Below are 19,063 nucleotides of genomic sequence, written 5' to 3'. Positions count from 1 at the left end.
TCACAGATGAGTCTATACGATGGTGCAGTAGTGTAAGGCTTTGCACACTAGACTTGCAATCCAGAGGTCGCGGGTGTGAATTGATCTTTGATCGTGGCAGTGTAAACAATGGTGAAAGTTTTTTTTTTACATTCCACTGCCTCTATCCACCTAGCAGTGTAAATGGAATACATCCAGTCAATTGGTCGGCTGAGTTTGGTGCTGTTCAGTGCGGGAACTCCCAGCTCTTCCCAAGACGTCTGACCAGTGTGGAAGAGCAGTTCAAATACATCTTAAGGGTCTCTCTTGAGCTCCCTATAGCAGGAGCCCTTTTGCCATCAGTGACATGAGCAAGTAATTGGAGGGCTGTACCTTTATCTTTCAATGGGTTTATGAATGTGTGTGTGTGCATGTTGATGTGTACCTGCATGGCAATGACGAAGGCCAGCTTTGCCGTCAGTACTTGCCAGTACTGCTTGGTGACGGAGTAGGCTTGGGGATGATCCGGCGGGTAGCGATAACCTGGATACCTACACACATACAACCACAAGCACGCATGGACTATATTGAGCAAAGTGCCTCGAAAGTAGAGTTGGCGCTAAATTGAACAAGTGGTTGTGTACAAACGGTATATGCGTTCACAGCCCTTTAAAAAATCCGCTTCTGAAAGAGGGCCTTCCCACAACGTGCAGCTTGTGGGGGCTCCATTGATCATGGTTCACACTGGTCCGTACCAGGTTGGTGAAGGTAGGGAGTACAGATAATGGGAGAACAATATAGCACAACTATTATTTTTTCTGAACTACCCACTGCTGACAACCTAGCTCCAAAGTCGCCTACTGCACCTGCATTGTGCATGGTGTTCATCAATCTAAGCACGAACAAGGCTCAAGCCTGCTTGACTTCCGGAATCTAAGATTAGCTGTATTCGTGGTGATTTGGTCATAGTCAAGTAAGGTTATATTAAATATCGATCAATATGGTTATATTGATTATAGTTGTGTATGCCAGCAATTCAAAAACGTTACAGAAAAGGGTTGGTAGATCGCATCAATTTCCTAACTAACTGTGCTGTGAGGAGACCAGAAGATGGCTGTAGAGCAAGTGGTTTCATGTCTGTGTGGACCTTTAAGCTTCATTTCATTACCATGGGTTCTCCAGGACCTCTTATTGCATCCCACATGCATAAAACCACCTTAAACTGGAATCCCAATGCACGGTCTTCCTGAAAAGGGATCTTGAGACTCAATTAAGCAGTCGTGGATCGATAGATAGATAAATAAATAACATTACTCTTTAGCAGGGTAACAATGAGCTATAATTTATATCAATCTATTATTATATTTCTCTAAGTGGGACTTTGGTTGTGAAGCCATCCCACCCGTACCCACTGCTCCCCCCCTCCAATTCTCCCCCCCACCCCCTTTACTGTCCCTGCCCACCACGCACACTCCTCCCCCAACCCTACCACAACCCCTTACTACCCAACTAAGCCAAACCCTGTGTCCAGGGTAAGGGGCAGGGCCTAAACAGAGGTGGGGCCTAGGGGAAGTGTGGGTCGTTAAAGGAAAGTCACGGAGTGAAAAGAGGAAGAGAACGAGACTAATCAGGAAGGGGCGGAGCCAGGAGGACGCCACACCCAGAAGGATGTCGCATCTACCTGGACAACACACCCAGAGATCAGTGCATCACATTCGCAGGGACGGCACCCCCGATAGCTGGGCATGACACTGAATGGCACAAACCTGCAGGTTGTGTGGAATGCCGGATCAAACCAGGCTGGCAGGATGTTGGGATGATTTTGCTCCTTGAAGTCGCTGATCTTGAAAATTGAAAGGCTGTCCTCCGTGTACCCATGCATTGTAGGCGAACCTGTGCCATACTCTGCTGAGTATCCATAATAATACACCAGGCGTGGGATGATGTCCGTTGTGAACGCCAAGATGCATGACTGTGGAATTAGCATACGGAGGCACAGCGATAGCGGTCACTTAGCATGCAATGATTTGACCAAGGCTTCTGAACATCTTACCTTGGCAATTACATTAATTTTCACAAATACAATTTGGGGGTTGCTGCCAGAGTGAAATGGTTACCATATAAGGACTTGCAATCTGGCAGTCGTCAGTTCAGTCTCCTGACACAACAGTTGAAGCAATGGATAATTTTCTTAAATCTCCCCCACCTCTGTCCAATTAGCAATATAAATGGGTTCATCACTGTTTTAGCGCAGGTAATTCCACATCTTACAACATGTCTGGTCATGTTATGTCACTCATAAGATGGGATATTGAGCGAGAAAGCGAGCGGACAATCTGGCGACTTACATTGGTGATTACAGAGAGGGTGGCAACGATACTCAGAATGTCGGCCCAGGCTCCAATTCCTCTTGCTCGCGAAACCACAGGCCTCCTCATCTTTGTTACGAGCTTCCACGCGTCGACCCGCACTTCGATGATGTTGTTGAGCAGTGCGAGCAATGGCGCAAGTGGAAATGATGCCACGAAGAGAGTGACAAACCCGAATTGGATAACTGGGGTATATTTTGAGAATGGGTAGGGGGACAAGGATAGGATAATGAGTGAAACAGGATATAGACATACACTCTTAATGCTGTTATGTTGTGATTACTTTAAGCAAACAAAACATGTTTTCAATGCATTGAATGTGTTTTAGTCAAAGGAGACCCCAAAATATGGTCACATTTTCGTGTAATTTGTTCACAAAATTATCGTGTCCATTACATTGGCCACTGAGATGCGACCAGCCACTACCATCTTTAATGTTCAGCTCTGGTTCACCTGGGTTTCTTTTGCACCATTTTCCACCACTAGGTGGCTATAATAACTAGATCACATCCTGTATTGAGGAATCTATTAACCGTACCACACATTTTTAGGCATATGCACTGTGGCTGAAATGCCAACAAATCACAGCAGTTAACCACAGTGGACATGATGCACAAGAGTTTTAAATAAATAGTAAGGGGGAAAAACGTCAATCCAAGCTGACCAATGTAGCTGCATTGGTTAGCAGACAAGAGGAGCAAATATGTGCTCCTATTGTTTCTAAAACTTAACTCCGTACATATGCACATACGCGCATGCTCAAAGACAATTGTGTTACAGTATATCCATAGATTGGTGCCTATGGCCAAATCACCCAGTATGCGTCAGATTTAATCAGATCCCAGAAGTTAAGGAGAGCTGAGCCTGAAAATTGGTTGGATGGGTGACCATGCAATAGTTATTGTGGGGGTGTGAGCAGCAGAGGACAGTGCAGCAAATTACACTGTTGTATTGTACATCTAAGCTCTTACATCTGTGCTCCCTGCCTTCAACAACCTGAAGTGTGGGTAATTTCCCTCCCACAACAATGTCCGACAGATACACAGGGGCCGTACACACGTGCCTATATAGTCAAATGATACCCAATTGTGTGTTTTTTTATAATAAAGTAAAACGCGTTGACTCCGTAGTGTGATCCTCTGAGCTCATTGTACCCATCTCGAGGTATTCATCAAAGAGTCCAAGTGGGCTCTGGGGCTGTAGGTCCAAGTGTTTGCTGGAAGAAGTGTTTGGTAACTGGATAAGACCATCAATGAGAAGCCAGTTTAATCGTGGTTCGGTGACAGAAAACCCAGAGTTTCACGGTTTAACCCAACATCCGAGCAGCACCACATCAGATCTCTAGACTCCTCAGCGCAGGCATACAGATATGGTCAACATATGCGTACATTAACTAATTTGTGAAATTATGAATTACATCCAAATGAAATGTAGTGTGTGCATTACTAGGATGTACCTAAAGGTGCCAGGTTGGGTTCATCCACCTTGGGGATGCTCTGCTCCACGCAGCCTCCTGCTCCCGTGCAGTCCATCCTCTTGATGTCCGAATTCTGGCTGTTGCTACTGCTGCAATTGGTGACACTGGTGGTGGTCTTCTTTCTTTTAATGGACTTAGGTCTACTTCGCTTTTCCTTCTTCTTCTGCTGCAAGGTCATCAACACTTTCATGCTCGTAATAGGATCGAGAGCAGCGTATGGTTTATTCTCACTGACTGGTGAAGCAGTTTGTTGACGTGGAACTAGGCCAAAGCATTCAAGAAATTTGGATTTCATGTCATTTATCTTAACGCCGCTATCTTTTGTCGAAGTGTAATCATGTTCAGGCTTCGGTCTGTACAAGAACTGTGCGTGAAGATTTTCATGAGTTTTCAGGATTTCAAAAGGACTTAAAAATCCGCAGACTGAGCACATCTCATAGGGCGACGGTGGATTCAACACCGCATTGGCAAAACTGCCGTTATTCACCAAACCTGGTGCACCGTTTATCATATAATCCTTTTCATGGGTCTTCATGTGCCTTTTTAATTTTCCTGGCTGATTAAACCTTTGTCCACATATGCCGCACCATTGCTCACGGGTCTCCTTATGCGTTCTTACGTGGGCTTCTAGGCACCATGCCAGTTGGAATTTTTTCCCACAGATGTCACAAGAGATAAGTTTTTTCGCTCTTGTAACTCTACCGGATTGAGGTGGGGTTGAGACGGGTGCTGGTGAAGTGCCATCGATGGTGAAGGCAATTCTCCCAGCACCACCATGACTCGCAGCGGAGTTGCTCTCGCACATCTGAAACAAAAGACAAAGGTCACGCGCATGACACCCGTGTCACGAGTGTACTCACAAAGGCATAATTAAGGTGACATAAGATTCATAAATACTACAACTCATTATACCAGAACTCCACAATATTGCAGTTCCTATCATGTACGATTTTACCCTCTTATCCACCAAAGTAATATTTTGTTTCTAAACAACAATGACGAACTTCCTCCAATTTCCTAATGTTACCCACCCAATAGACCTTTCTGTATATACACACCAACAATATAATGATGGCACCACACGTTCATTCCACTATTCACAACACTCTGACTCGCAATCTCCATGTAAGATTGTAATATCATTTCTGTATGAGGGCCCGTCAAGAAGTTTTGGGAATGGACACTTTTTTACAAACAACTACGTAAAATAGTCTTCATTAAAAGTACAGTATAGTACTACTAATGGCACTTATAAGTGAACGTCATTATCTCTCATGCTAATTATTACAATGTTAACTAGTTACCCAGCAAAGCTTCATTGCGTCTAAGTACTGCATTTTCAGAAAGGTCCCATTGCATTGAGATGTTTGCGTGAGTGGAACCCAGAGAGACCCCACCTTGCATATTGGGAAATAACACAACTTCACACAGATGGATTCAACCCACAAGCTCAAAGCATTCCCTGTTCAACAAAGTACTCAGTGTAATGTTTAATATAATTTATTTGGTAATATACAGTATCGTAATTGTATAGTGAATCTACAGCAGTGAGGTATACAGTAGGGTTGGTAAAATAATACATAGTGTAATATTACAAGTCTAATATTATTATAATCTAACGTATAGGGTAGTGTATAGTAACGCAGTGTATAATTCAATGTTGGGGTCTGTCTATGGCAGTTTATAATAAAAAAAATATTATTTGGAGGCATATTATAATATTTTTTGCGACGTAGAAGTGTAATGTATAATAACTTATTGTTAGTAGCTCAGCTTAGTGGAGAATATATTGAGTACATTGATTGTATTGATGTAGTTTATATTTAGTTCTTTCACATCGGTTTATTGTATGATAGTTGGGTAGTTGCAGTTCTTTAGCGTCAATATACTAAATCCCTCTGTTGATATGTAAACTCTGACTTTAACATAGCTACTTCTGTCACCAGTTACATGCTAATTCCTCACATTAACATCATGCTAATCTCCCAGTTACATGCTAATTTCTGACTTTAACATCCTGCTAATCTATCACATTAACACAGCTACTTCAATGCTAAATTCTTCTGTTGATATGTAAACTCCTTTGTCAAGGAGCTCTGCTCCTCCCACCCAGCTTAAAATACGCTGCCAAGCTTAGCAGTGTTCATTGGAGCGCTGTCTTTCCGACAGTTCTGTTTCTTCACCTGAGGAAGGCTACTTGTGTTGTGGCCGAAACGTCGTGAGAATTTTATTATGTTTTGATTTTATTGTGTTATTGTTTCCCTTCTACGTGACTTTACCGAAAGAACCAAGAAGATAAATCCCTGCAGTCACAAAAGCTTTAAATCGAAATTTATTCAAATCAAGTTGTTTTATTTTTACCACAGTACTTTATGGAATCCTCAAGAATTAATGCATTTTTAGAAGTATTAAACTACACTTGAAGATGTGTGAGAATGTAATTCTGCAGATGCAAGCACAGGCAAACTCGTATCTGCATATACAAGTTTCTGGGCCTCCTCACTTCACCAAACCCGCATTGACCGGCATGGTGAAGTATGGTTAAACAACTCCCACGAACGACATGGTGTGGAGGAGGCCTCTATCAAAACGCTGGATCGACAAAGGGCTGATACATGTCACGACATTGTACGTTAAGATCGTTCTCTCGTCAGCACAAGCCGTCTATGTGGACAATAGAGGGCACGACACACGTGTACACGATGTTTGTGTGCGTATATTCAGCATGTGTATCACGCAATAATTATATAAGGTCGCGATTATGCTCAAAACGAACCAAATGTATAACATCACGAATAACTTTGGAGGTCTCCAGAGCCTGAACAATATTTGAAGTAGACACTGACCCTTGTCACGAGTTCTTATGAACTATAAACTAAACTATAAACTATTTCTATTTTACCAGGTAAGGCCCACTGAGCTATATAACTCTTATCAGAAGCGACCTGGACACAAATGATAGCTCAACGAAAGTGGCTTATCATGTGGACATTTATAGCAGTCAAGTACTCTAAACTCACGTTTCTAAATGTGGAGGGGAAAACCGAAGGACCAGGAGAAGAATCTACGCGACCACAGGGGAAAAAAATAAACAAATACAGAGCAGGCGTCAGGGTCTGGATGGAACCTCCACGCTGCTGTAGGCCTGGCGAGGTAGTTAACATCCCGACACTGCGGCGCCCCTTATTAAAAGCTTAGCCATGTCTAGCAAAGTTATTGACTCATTTCACTCGACTCACGGCACCACAAGTAATGTATTAAACAAATAAAACAATAATAAAGTAGAGAGGCGCTACTTACATTTAACAATGTTGTTGTTAACTTTAAAAGGAGCGCGCTTCTCTCTGGCTTGCAATCCGGCGATCGCGGTCTCCTTTGCGATTGGTCAGCGCAGGCGTCACCCAGGGTGACACTCCACGCCCCCTTTGTTATTGCACGCCCCCACGTAGGCTCGAGACTCCTCGTCCCACTTCCTGGATAAGCCACGCCTGTCGCGGCTGTGCCCCACCCACTGTCGTGCAAGCCACGCCCCCGCGGATCGGGCCAAGCTCATCCCACGGTGAAAGCCCCACATCCACAATCGGAATCTTTATTTACATGCAGTCCTCGACTTACGAACGCCCAAATTACAAACAGCCGCACTTCAGAACCAACTGGCATGAAATATAAATTATTTTATATCGCCTGAAAACGCGAACTCGCGCTTGTGAGTGAGTGCGCGTGCGTGAGTGTGAGGAGGGGGCACAGGTGGTGCATCAGCCAGTCATCTCAGTCATCTCAGTCAGTCGACCAGTGGCACCCTTGGTTCTGCCCCGTGACCTCATGCCAGCGGGCATTCGACACTTGACGTGGCCTCAAGGTGCACATGGCCTGGCACAAGCGTCGTGGTGACGTCACCGACACTTATTGGCGAATGGCGGTTGTTGTTGTGAGAGAGTGTGAGGTCGACTCAGCCTCAGATGAGTTCCTGGTGCGGTGTGGAGTGAACATCGCTACTGGGGGAGACAAAGGCGACCGTGGAGGCGAATCCTCCAGGTGCTCACCGACACACTCACCATGCAACTCACCAACATCACCAACCCAATCACCTCTCAAATCACACCTGGCAGCATCTGCACGCCACGTTGATGGCCAGCAGGTGGCAGCATCTACACGCCGTATTGTTGGTTACATTGGTAAAGTCACGTCGATAGAAAATACAAATAATTAAATAAAATTTAAAATAATAAAAGCTTTTATTATTATTTTCAAAATAATAAAAGCTTTTATTATTTTCAATTTATCATTTGTATTTTTAAATTTAAAATAATTAAAAAAATTTTTTAATAAATTCGATTATTTTATTTTCAAATCTACGTGACTTTACCGAAAGAACCGAGAATATTTTTCCATTTAAAGCTTTCGTGACTGCAAGGATTCATCTTCTTTGGTTCTTTCGGTAAAGTCACGTAGAATGAGAATAAAATAATAAATTGATAAAATAAAATAACACAATAAAATTCTCACGACGTTTCGGCCACAACACAAGCGCCTTCATCAGCTGAAGGGACGAGACTGTCTGGTAGGACAGCGCTGGAGTGAAAAAAGCCACGTTCAGATCACGACCTTTAAGCTGTGTCAGAAGAAACAAAGCGCCTTGACAAAGGAATTATCATAGAATTTAGCATTGAAATAGCTGAGTGATTAGCTTGTGACTGGTCACAGAAATGGCTATGTTAAAGTCAAAGCCTACACATCTGAGCTATTAACAGTAACTGGGTATACACTACACTAAATAATGAATACTATATACAACATGGAGTATAACAGCGCCTCGCAGCTGTCTCTCTACCCCTCGTCTGTTCCGACCATGGATGAACTCGTCCGTCTGAACGGGGCTCGTAGCTGTCCGTGGTGCTAAAGTTAAGGGTAAGAATCCACCAATTTTTTCGCCATATAGCATTGTGATATATAACGACTTATTGTGTGGTAGCTTAGCTGATTGGAGAATATATAGAGTTTATTGATAACATTGAGGTAATTTATATTTTAGTTTTTTATTGGTTTACTATGTAGTATTCATTATGTAGTGTAGTGTATACCCAGTTACTGTGAATAGCTCAGATGTGTAGGCTTTGACTTTAACATAGCCATTTCTGTGACCAGTCACAAGCTAATCACTCAGTTATTTCAATGCTAAATTCTCCTAGTTATTTCAATGCTAAATTCTCCTGTTTGATTTGCACTAGGTGCCTCTGTGAATGTGTATGCTTTGACTTTAACATAGCCATTTCTGTGACCAGTCACAAGCTAATCACTCAGCTATTTCAATGCTAAATTCGATGATAATTCCTTTGTCAAGGTGCTCTGTTTCTTCTCACACAGCTTAAAGGTCGCGATCTGAGCTTGGCTTTGTTCGCTCCAGCGCTGTCCTCCAGACAGTCTCGTCCCTTCACCTGATGAAGGCCGCTTGTGTTGTGGCCGAAACGTCGTGATAATTTTATTGTGTCATTTTATTTTATCAATTTATTATTTTATTCTCATTCTACGTGACTTTACCGAAATAACCAAGAATATGGCGTGTAGATGCTGCCATCTGCCGGCCACCAACGTGGCGTGTAGATTCTGCCAATTGAAAAATGAAAATAATAAATTGAAAATAATAAGCAAAAATCCAGATTCATATTCTTGGTTCTTTCGGTAAAGTCATGTAGATTTAAAAATAATCAAATAAATTTAAAACAAAATAAATCGGAAATAATAAAAGCTTTTATTATTTTCAATTTATGACTTTTATTTGTAATTTTTAAATTGGCAGAATCTACACGCCACCTTGGTGGCCGGCAGATGGCAGCATCTACATGCCGTATTCTTGGTTCTTTCGGTAAAGTCACGTAGATTTGAAAATAAAAATAAAAGAATTAAATGAAAAATCATGAATTGTTATTATTAAATTTTGATTTAAAGCTTTCGTGACTGCAGGGATTCATATTATTGGTTCTTTCAGTAAAGTCACGTAGAAGGGAAACAATAAAATAATAAAAATATATTTAAAAATATTGTAATTTTTTTTACTTTTCTTTTATTATTTATATCTTCTATCTACGTGACTTTACCCAAAGAACCAAGAAAATGGCGTGTAGATTCTGCCAATTTAAAAATACAAAAAAATAAATGGAAAATAATAAAAGCTTTTATTATTTTCAATTTATTATTTTAAAATCAAAATTTTGTTTCATTTTTTTTTTATCTCTGTGACTTTACCGAAAGAACCAAGAATATGAATGTGGGTTTTTTGCTTTTATTATTTTCAATTTCACACTTTTTATTTGATTTGATTTTTTTCTATCAACGTGACTTTACCGATAGAACCAAGAATATGGCGTGTAGATGCTGCCAATTTAAAAATTAGAATAGATTGAAAATAATAATCAAAAATCCAGATTCATATTCTTGGTTCTTTCGGTAAAGCCATGTAGGTTGAAAATAAAATTAATAAAATTAAATAAAAAATTCAAAAAATAAATGGAAAATAATGAAAGCTTTACTTATTTTCAATTTATTTTAATTTGTATTTTTTTAAATTGGCAGAATCTACACGCCATATTCTTGGTTCTTTTGGTAAAGTAACGTAGATTTGAAAATAATAGAATTAAATGAAAAAATACTAAATCATGAATTGTTAGTTTTTTTACTTTTCTTTATTATTTAAATTTTACCCAAAGAACCAAGAATATGGCGTGTAGATACTGCCACCTGCCAACGATGGTGGCCACCAGATGGCAGCATCTACACGCCAGATTATTGCTTCCTTCGGTAAAGTTATAATAAAATTAAAATAATAAATTGAAAATAATAAAAGCTTTTCTTATTTTCAATTTATTATAAAATAATAAAAGCTTTTATTATTTTCAATTTATTATTTGTATTTTATTTTTTTATATTTTAAAATTTCAAGTAATAAATTGAAAATAATAAAAGCTTTTATTAGTTTCAATATATAATTTATATTTTTCAATTGAATTGAATTTTTTTTTTTCAAATCTACGTGACTTTACCTGACGAACCAAGAATATGGCGTGTAGATTCTGCCAATTTAAAAAATTAAACAATAAATTGAAAATAATGAAAGCTTTTATTAGTTTCAATATATAATTTATATTTTTTTATTAAATTGAATTATTTTTTTATTTCAAATCTACGTTACTTTACCTGAAGAACCAAGAATATGGCGTGTAGATTCTGCCAATTAAAATAAATAAATAATAAATTGCAAATAATAAAAGCTTTCATTATTTAAAATTTATTTTTTGTATTTTTAATTAAAAAAAAGCGCTGTCCTACCAGACAGTCTCGCCCCCCTTCACCTGATGAAGGCCGCTTGTGTTGTGGCCGAAACGTCGTGAGAATATTATTGTGTTATTTTATTTTATCAATTTATTATTTTATTATCATTCTACGTGACTTTACCGAAAAAACCAAAGAAGATTTATGTTATTATTTTAGTTTTATTTCTATCTACGTGACTTTACCGAAGCAACCAAGAATATTAATCTGGGTTTTTGCTTATTATTTTCAATTTCTTATTTTTATTTGTAACTTTTTAATTTTGCAGAATCTACACGCCACGTTGGTGGCCGGCAGGTGGCAGCAAAATAAAAAGAATAAAATAATAAATTGTAAATAATCAAAGCTTTTATTATTTTCAATTTATTATTTGTATTTCTTTTCATAACAAATTGAAATTTTATTATAATAAAAGCTTTAAGTATAGCTTTTATTATAATATTAATATAATATTACAATCAAAGTTTTTATTATAATAAAAGCTTTTATTATTTTAGGATTCTCCTCCACGGCGGCCTTTGTCTCCCCCAGTAGCGATGTTTACGACACACCGCACCAGGTACTCATCTGAGGCTGAGTCGACCTCACACTCTCTTACTGTCTCAAAACAACCGCCATTCGCCACTAAGTGGTGGTGACGTCACCACGACGCTTGTGCCAGGCCATGTGCACCTTGAGGCCACGTGAAGTGTCGATCGCCGGCTGGCAGGAGGTCACGGGGCAGACCCAGGTGCCAATGGTCGACTGACTGAGATGACTGAGATGACTGGCTGATGCACCACCTGTGCCCCCTACTGTGCCAACTTGCTGAGCTTTAGCCACCCGACGCTCCGCTCGTTTTTCTGAGCGTCGCTCCTCCGCCCTCCGTTGTTGTTGGAGGGCGACTGCCTCCAACTGCCCAGTAGCGTCCTTCACAAGCCTCCTCCACAGAGGCTGATCTTGACACCGCTGGTACCAGTCATCGGCAAGTCCACTCAGCTCCACATCCTCCTGTACCACATCACTCCATCTCTTCTCAAGTCCGTGCCACGCCCGTTTAGCTCCATCAATCCGGCCGAACAAAAGCTGTTTGGGCATGCGGTGATTGGGCATGCGGGCTACATGCCCAGCCAACACAGCCTTGCCTGCTGGAGGAGCTTGCCGATGGGACTTTGTCCAGATCTTTCGAGAATTTGTGAGCTCCTCACACAATCCAGCCTGGTTAAACCTAGGATTGATCGTAGGCAGGCCAGCCAAAATGTTTATAACCGGTGAAGATGCTGCATTAGGGGGGTCCACGTTTCGCAAGCGTAGAGAAGGGAGGGAATGACTGTGGCCGAGAAGACCCGAAGCTTCATGCGGAGCGACAGACCAGGTAGCTTCCACACGTTACACAACCGATGAAAAGATAATGCCGCTCGACTAATTCGGAGTGAGACCTCTGTTGTTAAACCGGAGCCGATCATGAGCACACTGCCCAGGTATGGGAAACTCTCCACTCTCTCCCCAACTGCCCCATCACCGATTGGGAGTTGTGGGGGTGGAGTGCCCGATGGCACAAAATACCCAGGCAGGTGCTTCGTTTTGGTGGGGCTGATGGTAAGGCCCCACCTCTTAGTGGGACACTCCAGTTTCAGCAGCAGCGCCTCCAACTCTTCCTCTGAATGAGCAGCAATTACCAGGTCGTCGGCATACATAATGTGGTTGACCAATAGGGAGCCATCCCTTGACCGCACCCGGGCATCGATCAGCCTCCCATTATATCTGTACCAGACGTAAATTGCTCTGGTACAGCTGCTGAAGGCTTCACGAACTATGTGGTCGAAATAGATGTTAAATAATGTTGGAGCCAGAGGACATCCCTGTCGCAGGGAATGGCTCTGACTCCCGGCTACGTAGTTTTACCCGGGCCTGCTCACCATCATGAAGGTCCTTAATGAGTGTGAGCAGAGGGTCCGGGACTCTGAAAGCACGAAGAAAAACCCAGAGCCCAGGCCTACTGATGGTATCATAGGCATTGACCAGGTCAATAAAGCAGAGATGTAGGTCTCGTTGGAATTCCCTCCACCTCTGCTGTAGCAGACGGACAGAAAATATGACATCTGTGCAGGACCGCCCTTTCCTGAAACCGCATTGGGGCTCCGCAAGCCTCTGCTCAGCGTACCTAGCAAGGCGATGTTGAATAATCCTTGCCAGGACCTTTCCCGGCACACTGAGTGAGATGCCCCTGTAGTTGTTACAGTCTGTGCGGTCCCCCTTCATAAAGAGGGGGACCACCAGGGCATCCTTCCAATCCTGCGGAACCCATCCAGTGGCCCAGACTGTTGTTATGATGTCATGTAGGGCAGTCTACGCACAAACGCAACCCTCCCTCAGCATTTCGCTTGGGAGATCATCTCTGCTCGGTGCCTTTCCTGGTCTCAGACTCTGGATCACCCTCAGTACTTCCTCAATGGACGGTACCTCAGCCAGCCACTCACAGGGGGTGACTTCCTCCTCTAATATTTGAGGCACCGCATCCTCAGCAGGGTCATCCCCACTTTGTCCCATGATGTTTTCCAGGCTGAGGGATTCCCACTCCCCCAGGACCTCACAGAAATGCTCAGCAAATCTGCAAACCTGTCCCTGGGGGTCAGAGATTGGATCACCCTTCGTTCCCCTAATGGTGGTGTAGTGGGTATAAATTGACGAATAAACTTCTGATGAGGCAACACGATATTTATTGTCTTCCTTACAAGTCTCTAACACAAAGGGAATATAGGTCCCTTTACCCAATACCTGGGGAGGTATGGCCTCCGGATTATGCGGGCCCTATCACTAGGTACCCCGTTACCCTTCGTCCTCCGGCTGGGACCCTAGGAGAGGCTATTTGACCTGACCGTACCCGGTCCGTGGGTCCTGACCACTGGCCTCACTGAGCTCCGGCCCTTAGAAGGACAACGGAGCTTGGGGTCCAGAGTCCTATCTTCAGCCCAGGTCTTCGTTCTTCAGCTTGCAGATGACTGAGCCAGACCTCTGAGAGGTCCGGCTTATGGTTCGTGGCTTGCTCCGCCCTAGCCACGCTTCCCTTCTAGAACGTTCTGGAAGGTGACATCATCCCCCGGTTCCCTCCTCCCGGGGCCCCGGGGAATGTGTCCCAGGATCCGTTTGCTAGGGTTTGTCGTTGGCCCCTTTTGGGCCATGGACATTAGCCCTGGCGTGATAGCGCTTCCGCCCCCTATTGACGATAAGGGGAAGCTACCAGCCCACAGAGTGGTGAGTGACGATTACCCCTACAATGGTAATAGGTGTGGCGCTGTAGGTTACTTTTTTGATGGAGTTAAATAGGGATTTGTGATTGCGGGCCATTGAGGCAGACTCCATCTCCTCAGCAACCCGCGACCACCACCCATCCTTGCAGCGCCTCACGTCTCTCCGAACCTCCGAGCGAAGGCTGCGGTAAGCCTCCTCATTCTCTGACGTGGGATGCTGTAGACGATTAGAGTGAGCCTGTCGCTTTTTCTCAACCATCCTGAACACCTCCTCTGTCAGCCAGGTTCTCTGGGGAGGTCTGGACCGCGTACACAAAGCAGCCATTGCAGCTGCATGAGTCACAGGTCTAAACCTCGCCCATTTACCCTCGACATCAGGAGGAGTGGGGGACGATGCTGTCTCACTCACACTCACTCACAGCGCGAGGCCGACTCATTACATCTCGCGGAGGATCGCGCTGCTGAACAAAAAAAGTTCCGCGGTTTCAGTTTGCAAGCGCGAGTTCGCGTTTTAAGGCGATGGGGGCCGTCCATAAATGACGTCACGCACCTGGGGAGGGGGGGTCAGACATTTGTGACGGGGGGGGGGGGTTTGAGAAATGTGACGTCACGTCAAAATGCGCAACTTTAAATAAATATAGACAACACGTTCTATTCAGTTAAATAGACTTTTTAATAAATGTTTTCTCCTACAACATCAGAGTGCAGCGCCACATTAAATACAATGACAATAGTTTAAAGCGATTTGAAGCATGTTTTATTTTCAAAATGAAAATATGGTTTGGGGGGGGGCAGAGCTTTGTGACGTCATACTTGAGGGGGGGGGTCTGACTTTTTGTGACGCCGTGTGACGAGGGGGGGGGTCAAAAATCGTCCAAAATCGCGTGACGTCATTTATGGTCGTGATATATTATTTTTTATTTTATTTTTCCTACCTACGTGACTTTACCGAAAGAACCAAAGAGTACTTATTTTGGTGGATAAGGAGTAAAGTAGTAGATGATAGGATCTGCACTATTGAGGAGTTCTGTTATAATGAATCTGTTGTAATGAATCTTATGTCACCTTAAGTATGCCTTTGTGAGTACACTCGTGACACGGGTGTCATGCGCGTGACCTTTGTCTTTTGTATCAGATGTGCGAGAGCAACTCCGCTGCGAGTCATGGTGGTGCTGGGAGAATTGCCTTTACCATCGATGGCACTTCACCAGCACCCGTCTCGACCCCACCTCAATCCGGTAGAGTTACAAGAGCGAAAAAACTCATCTCTCGTGACGTCTGTGGGAAAAAAATCCAACTGGCATGGTGCCTAGAATCCCACGTAAGAACGCACAAGGAGACCCGTGATCAATGGGGCGGCATATGCGGACGAAGTTTTGATCAGCCAGGGAAATTCAAAAGGCATATGAAGACCCACGAAAAGTATTACATGATAAAGGGTGCACCAGGCTTGGTGAATAACGGCAGTTTTGCCAATGCGGTGTTGAATCTGATAGAGCCACTGGAATCCGATAGAGTCACTAGAATGAGAAAACGAATCTCTTGCGATGTCTGCAGGAAAACATTCCAACTGGCATGGTGCCTAGAGTCCCACATGAGAATACACAAGACCGGTGGTCAAAGCTGCAACATCTGCGATCAAAGCTTTGATCAGCCCTACAAACTCAGAAGGCATATGGAGACCCACGGAAAGAACTCAAGGGGCGCACGTGGCATGGTGAATGACGGCAATTTTGCCAATGCGGTGTTGAAGGTGTGTCAGAGCTACTCGGCTGCGAGTCATGGTGCTGGAAGAATTGCCTTTGCCATGGATGGCACCAGCAGCTCCAGCAGCAGCAGCTTGTCGAGTCCTGGTGGTGAAGAGGCAGAGTTGCAGACAATGCCACCTTCTGCAAAGGGCGCACCTGCGTGCAACGAAGTTATTGCTATCACAGCAACCGCGCAAGGAACGAAGGCGCCTGCTGGGAAACGCCACGCCTGACCAGCGCCCGTCTCGACTCCACCTCACTCCCATAGTCACTAGAGTGAGAAAACAAATGTCTTGCCAAGTCTGTGGGAAAGCATTCCAACTTCCATCATGCCTAGAGTCCCACATGAGAACGGACAAAGAGACCCCTGACCAATGGCATCTGCGGTCGAAACTTTGATCAGCCAGGCAAATTCAGAAGGCATATGGAAACCTACGAAAAGGACTATTGGATATTTCTTTGCTGTTCTATTACTGACGCTATCAACAGAAGGTGTGTACCGGATTAATTGCACTTGTGGCAAATGCGATGTTGGGCAAACAGGACGAATGATCAGCACGAGACTAAAAGAACACCACAGAAATATGAAATGCTCACAAATACAACTGTCAGCAGTAGCAGAACACGCGTGCCCACAAAGACACTCAATTGATTTTGATAATGTTGAAGTTTTGTGCGAAACTTGTTACTACTGGCCAAGACTAATTACAGAATATATCGAAATTTAAAGAAATAAAAATAACTGCATTCGTTTGGATAGCTACCGACTTAGTGCTGCATGGAAGAGAATCATCAAATTACCGTTTGTGCGGCTATTTTAGTACACACAATGGACACTAAGTACAAGATCAATGGGCTAGCATAATGTGCATGTATAATGTACGTTGATTCATTAATCCCCCCCCCCCCCACTATGCGCTCAAAGAGCGCACAAGTGTTGTCAGCACATCTACGTCTCTATATAAGGAATTAAACAGGTGGACTTCTCCCAAACCTTGCTGTTGCCTGATGAAGCTAGTTGTAATTACTGAAACGTCGTACTCCGATGGTTAATGTTGTAGCTTGGCTCTCCAACACACCACACACCGGTGTGCTGTACTAGTGATGAATTGGCATGTTCTGTTTACGTGACAACCCTTACTAGTTGGCTGTCGGGTGGTGGCGGGTTTAACGACATATTTACACGATCCAACCCATAAAACCTGTATTATGGATATTTGTCGCGAAAGCCTACGTGTTAAACTGCCATGTTTTTTTACGTCTATTGCTGTATTTTCTTACGTGCAATATATTTAATAAACCATCTTAATTTATTCATATTTTTGTTCATAGTTATATCATTGTTGCGCGTGCGGTGTGGTCAGTGGATATTGTTCAGTGGGTCAAACCGAGACAAATATTTTTGCAGCAGCTGTGGCTGCACATTGCAACAGCGCATTCCGAATGGTGTAGAACGCATCGCCCATAATCTGTATCTGTGTGCAAACACCAGGTATGGTTGGTAAGAAACACGTTTGGTTTTAAATGAATAGAACTCGAGCTTCAGCCATATTGTTCATTATAGACCCCACTATGTAAGAATTAATCACGCAAACCTTGCGCCTGATTCATTTGAGTCGGTGTGCTCATGAGCAACAGGGCATTTGTGGCAAGGTGTTAATGTACCACATATTAGCACGGTTGGCTACGTACACTGCGAAAGAAGTTCAACACATATTCTTTGGGTCTTTCCGTAAAGTCACGTAGATAGAACAATAAAATAATAAAAATAAAGTGAATAAAAAAGTTAAATATATCACGTTTCGATCGCAACACAAGCAATCGTCATCAGGAGAAAAATGATGAAGATTGCTTGTGTTGCGATCGAAACGTCGTGATATTTTTATTATTATTTTGTATTCACTTTATTTTTATTATTTTATTGTTCTATCTACGTGACTTTATCGAAAGACCCAAAGAATATTAATTCCTGCAGTCACGAAAGCTTTAAGTCAAGATTCAAGCACAACACACATTAATACATTTTGGAAAGCGAGTATCCTTGCACGTACAATGCACTGGACCGCATGTTCGTGTTAAGTGGAATCAGGGGCTTTGTCACTGCCTACCCCATGATATAAATAATCTCAGGGAATTAAATTGCAAGTGTGCAATCTCCCTTCCGGTGGGCATCGAGGATGAGTCATACCCTGGCTTGCCAGGAGGCAGTGGATCACAACTGTGGAATCCTTTCCATCTGCATGGGATAGAACGTTGCCCCCTTGCTCACATTCGTTCGTTTTCTGCGAGTGTACTGGTTTCCCCCCACATGTAAACACTCAGTAAGTGGCTGCAAATATCGGAATGTAAAGAGAACCGCAGAGCTTGGGCGATTGTTGGGAGTGCCGGCTCACTGCCTGGCTGCTGTCTCCCCGCTCGTCTGTGGGAGACATATAGAGGTACTGAATTAGATTTATATTCTCTACATAACATGATTCCTATATACACAAAGCACTCACCGCGTGGAGTACAGCAAGTGATATTCCACGAAATAAAAAAGAAACGTACATGACCAAAACAGAAGCCAATGGGTACAGCTGTGCATACACGTACACACATATACACGATTCCTACTGATGGTTGGAACGATTCACCACTGCCAGAGAGTCAAGGAATTGTCATGATTCAGGATCATGAATGCAAACTGTCCCCGTTCTCAAATCTGAGTACGATTTAAAAGGTCATAGAACGCCTTTGTCGGAAGTAATTACTTCCCCATGTCACTGCGATGGGCAGATTCATGCCGTTGCAGTCGGCTTACACATTCTCAGTAGACCCCTGATACGCAAGCGTACGCATGTGGGTTAACCCCTCCTCCCCCCCTCCATGCATACATACTAAATGGATGCCCCCTAACAGCTACACCACCACTCCCCACACGAGACAAGCACGTGACTCTCGGTGTAAATGGAGCCG

Source organism: Petromyzon marinus, chromosome 17 (assembly GCF_048934315.1).
Source record: "Petromyzon marinus isolate PM22_M1 ecotype Great Lakes invasive population chromosome 17, UKy_Petmar_22M1.pri1.0, whole genome shotgun sequence".
NCBI lineage: Eukaryota > Metazoa > Chordata > Hyperoartia > Petromyzontiformes > Petromyzontidae > Petromyzon > Petromyzon marinus.
The sequence above is the reverse complement of the archived record's forward strand: the minus strand, read 5'-3'. Positions refer to the sequence as shown.